Here is a 5,139-nt window from a genome sequence, read left to right as displayed (position 1 = left end):
AACAACATCATGGAGATAGAAATTTTTGATGTATGAGGTATCGACTTCATGGGTCCGTTCATATCCTCATATAACAACAAATACATTTTGCTTGCTATGGATTATGTTTCCAAGTGGGTTGAAGCAGCAGCCTTTCCTCATAATGATTTGAAGGTGGTAATGAATTTCATCAAGAAGAATATTTTCACTCGATTCGGCACTCCTAGGGCAATCATTAGTGATGAGGGAAGTCACTTTTGCAACAAATATTTTGATGCACTTCTAGCAAAATATGGAGTTAAACATAAGGTTGCCACTGCATACCATCCTCAGACTAGCAGCCAAGCGGAAGTATAGAATCGCGAAATCAAGAGGATTTTGGAGAAAACCGTGTGTCCCACAATAAAAGATTGGTCAAAGAAATTGGATGATGCACTGTGGGCAAATAGGACTGCTTACAAGACCCCGATTGGTATGTCTCCATATAATTTGGTCTTTGGCAAAGTGTGTCACTTACCGGTGGAACTTGAACACAATGCTTATTGGGCTGTGAAGAAGTTAAATTTTGATCTACAAGGAGCAAGTGAGCAAAGGTTGTTGCAATTAAATGAACTTGATGAATTTTGCCTTCAAGCTTATGAGAACGCCAAACTCTACAAAGAGAAAACGAAGCAATGGCATGATAAGAAGATATTGGCAAAAAGCTTTGAGCCAGGACAAGCAGTGTTGCTCTATAATTCTCGCTTGAAATTATTTTTTGGAAAGCTCAAATCAAGGTGGTCTGGTCCTTTTATTGTCAATGAGGTTTTCTCACATGGAGCGATCGAAGTTAGAGGGATAGATGGTCAAAAATTTAAAGTCAATGGACAAAGATTAAAGCATTATTAGGGAGGCGAAATTAATTGTCAACAGTCCTCAATTCACTTGCTTGATACGATCTAGAGTCTAAGACAGTCCAGCCGAAGACTATAAATGAAGTGCTTTTTGAGAGGCAACCCAAGCTTCTTAAGCTTACTCGATTTTGGTTTATTTTATTTTATTTTTATTTTTATTTTTATTTCTTTTTTACTTTCTTATTATTATTATTATTATTTTAGTCTATTCTTTTCCCTTTTTGCAAGTCATTCAAAAAAAATTTAAAATTTAAAATTAAAAAAAAAAATTCAGCGCCACGGCACTGAAATATGCAAAGGACGGCATTGAAACAGAATGTTTCAACGTCACGGTGCTGAACAAAATAGGTAGGCAGAGAAGTTGAGCGCCGCGGCGCTCAACATCCAAAACGTGATGCTTCGGGACAAAAAGGTTGAGTGAGGGCCGCGATGCTAGGTCGAGGCCCAACCCCAACCCTTTAAAACCTGTTTTGTTTTTTTTGGCTTCTTCTTCTTTCATTTTCTTTATCTCCTGCCGCCAAACACACACACTCCCCCATTCTTTTACTGCAACTCTCTTGCTTCTCTCTTTTTCCTTTTCAATCCAAAATTCTGCAGTTGATTTCTACTTAGAAATTTTTTTTAATCCTGCACTTGTTACACTCTTAAGGTAACCATTCCTCATTCTCTCCTGCATATATTTCTTTTTCCATTTTTTTTTGTAGAGAGAAGCAGAGGTTGTAAATCATATAATTTTTGCTTATTGAATGAGTCTATTGTGCATGTTGGTTAATGGGTTTCTCACACTTCTTCCTGATTAACATTTAAATTGAAGACAATTTTGAGTTTTCTACAATTTTTGTGATACCCATATAATAAATTCATAGATTTTTGGTTGCTACAAAATTATTTGATAAATGCTTGATTGTTGGAAGTATATGATGGGTTTGTTTACATTCTTATGCTTGGTTGAGCCAGTAGAATTAAATTTTGGACTTATGGAGCAACACATGCCATATTTATAATGTTGGATGAGTACATTGTCATAGATATAATTTTCGGATTTCTTTTGTGAATTGTGGCATTGTGCAAACTATGATTATGAGAAGGCTATCTTAATTGTGTGAGACATAGAGACTTTAGGCTGCATCTCAAGAAGTAAGATTGTCAATGGAAATCTTGAATTTGATTTGTTCCATTGGACAGGCACTAATTAAGCTCATGCATATAAATCTTTCATATTTTCATGCTTGTTAATACAATACTACTTACCTATTTTTCCTCTGAATTTATGTTGATAATTAACTTTCTTTTGTAGCAATGGCACCAAAGCGATCCAAGCCAAGTTCTAGTGGATCTTTTGATAGATCAAAGTTTATATCTACCGAAGCCTTTGCGCACTATCATACATCCTTGATCAATAAAGTGCCCATTCCCGAACGAGGCATAGAGATCCCCATTCTGCCTTACAAGGAGATTAATGACATGATTCGTGATAGATATTGGCATCAATTTTGTCACCAACCTGATGCAGTAGTGGTTCCTGTAGTACGAGAGTTTTATGCGAATGTGGTTGAGCATGTTGATGGTGTGGCATTTGTTCGTGGTAAACGTGTTCCTTTTCATAGCCAAGCTATCAACGAATTTGTGAGAACTCCAAATATTGAAAATGATGAATATGTGCAGTATTTGGGCGATCATCAGGATTGCAATGAGATGATATCAATGTTGTGTGTTGAAAGAGCCCAATGGAAGACATCGCATGGTGAGCTAGTTTCATTCAAACAGAGTGTCATGAAAAAAGAGTTGAAAGTTTAGTTACATTTTGTAACGGCACGGTTACTCCCTTCCACTCATATCAGTGATGTCACGAAGGATCGTGCAGTGCTTATTTATGCCATTGTCACACATAAATCCATTGATGTTGGTAAGGTTATCTCTCATGCCATCTTACATACGGGTCGCACTAAACAAGATGGTATCGGTTTTCCTTCCCTCATCACTGCCTTGTGTGCGCGAGCTGGTGTGCAATGGTGAAATACCCCATACTTTGAAACAGTGATTAATAAAGTTGATCGGATGCAAATTGAGGTCAATTAAAATGTTTAAAAATGATAAAAGATGAAAGGAATAATTTATGATAAAATATTTTACACGCGAGTAAATAATAATAAAATAATAATATTTTATCGGAGGAGAATTTGAGAGATAAAAGGGTGATTCAGAGGTCAATTGAGGTATAATAAGGAATTTTGGCAACCAAGGAGACAAGATAAAATTTTTAGAATATAATAATATTTTATTAATAAAATAATATTAAAATATTAATATTTAGCAGGATGTCGAAATCAGTCATGAAGAAGGATCATATGGTTGATCCAAGTGGGGGAGAAGATGTCAAGCTTGACTCTATAAAATACTTGTCATGACATACATGTGGTGGATAGCATGTTTGCATGCTAGGAGAGTCTCGAAAAATCGACAAAAGTTAGTATTGTACCTAGAGGTACAACAAAGTTGATTTAAGCCTCGAACAAGATCAAATAGAGAATTTAAGATGAAATTAAGAATATTAAAGTCTCAGAATAGTTTAATATGGTGATTTGGAGTTCAAGGATCAATTTGGAGTCAAACCGAAATTTTCACTATCTAAGGGCAAAATGGTAATTTTGCCACTTGAGGATAAAATTAGAATATTGGAAGAAGTTTTTGATCAAGATTGATCACATTTGACTCATTGGAGTATAATTTGAGGTTGATAAGTGAAAAAAAAATTGTAATCCCGGTATTTTCGGAGAATAGGGGTAAAATGGTAATTTTGCCACCTCAGGGGTAATATTGTAATTTTACGCACCCGACACTTGTCCAGCACATGGATTTTATCCAATATTATCATGGATAATTGAAGGAATTTAAGTGGTGGAGAGAGAAAGCTTAATAGTTAAGAAATTAAAAAAGGGCTAATGACATGATGCCACGTGTCATGCCTTTATTAAATTATTATTTTTCCTTTTTAAAAGGCACAAAAACTAGCCCATCTTCCACCCCATGGTCGGCCAAACCAGCAAGAAGAGAGAGAAATCAAAAACCAAACCCTAGAGAGAGAAAATCAAAGAAAAAGTGTGAATTTTCAAGGAAATTAAGTGAAAAATGTAAGATTTTTTCTATTAAGCTTGAGTTTTCTTATTCCCAAGCATTTCTCCTTATTTTCCATAATTAAATTGCATGTTTTCATGGCTGGTCATATGGGTCTAGAGAGAGAAAATTGTTGGATTGATTTGATTTTGATATATGTTGGTGTTTAGTGTTAATTTAGCATGTTAGTAAACAAAATATGTAGAAAAACATTCATTTTTTCCATTTCCTAGCCTTAGCTGAATTTTCAAGTCAATGGTGAGGAAGAATGTGATATTATTTTAGGTTATTTGATTATGAAATCATGGTTTTTGATATGTAAATTAATGAATAATGGAAAGAAAATCAAGTAGGAAAAATTGTGACAATGATGCACCATTTTGGCCGAATTTTTCCAAGAAGGAATATGAATGTGGCTTTGCTGATTTTTGGGATATTTGGCTGGACATTGGTGATTTGAAGCATTAGAAAAAGAAATGGGATCAATTGGAGCTAAATTGGATGCGTATTTCAATTTATCGGGTAAAAGACCGAAATAGGTCAATACAGTGTTGAGGCAAAATTTAGACCTTTTGCATTCCATATCATGCATTAGTAGTCTAAATTAGTTTAATTTCAATTTAGTACCAATGTGGTGAATTTCTCGATTTTGTACTGTGTCAAGGTGGTGAGTCCTCCGATAAAGGCAAGGGAATTGCATCTGAGGACTAGTAGTCTGAGTATTTTGAAAATCCCCACTCTAGACATTGTGAGTAACCTTATCATCATTTTAATTATCTAAAGTATGTTTTAACTCAGTTTTGGTGAAATTTTATGAAAATGAGTTAAATGGCTAAGTTTAGGTTTTGCAAACAAAAATGTGTTTAAATGAAAAGATTTTATAAATTGTCTTGAAACGAAATAACGATTTTGAAAATTAAGGAATTGGAGACCACTGGTATGTTGCAAATTTATGATTGGAAATTGATGGCTTATGTTATATTATTATTGTGTTGGCATGACTGGTTGGGCTGTGTTTTATAAATTGTATGAATTATTTTATTTTACCCTTGCAAGCTGGGTAGTAAAATATTAGCCCTGTCATGCTGTCAAAATTTATTGTATGGTGGGTTTAGCTTGCTGCAGTAGGCAGATTCTATGGACCAGCCTATTA

This window comes from Theobroma cacao, chromosome 7, assembly GCF_053813885.1.
Source record: "Theobroma cacao isolate CCN51 chromosome 7, ASM5381388v1, whole genome shotgun sequence".
Lineage (NCBI taxonomy): Eukaryota > Viridiplantae > Streptophyta > Magnoliopsida > Malvales > Malvaceae > Theobroma > Theobroma cacao.
This window is presented reverse-complemented; position numbering follows the sequence as displayed.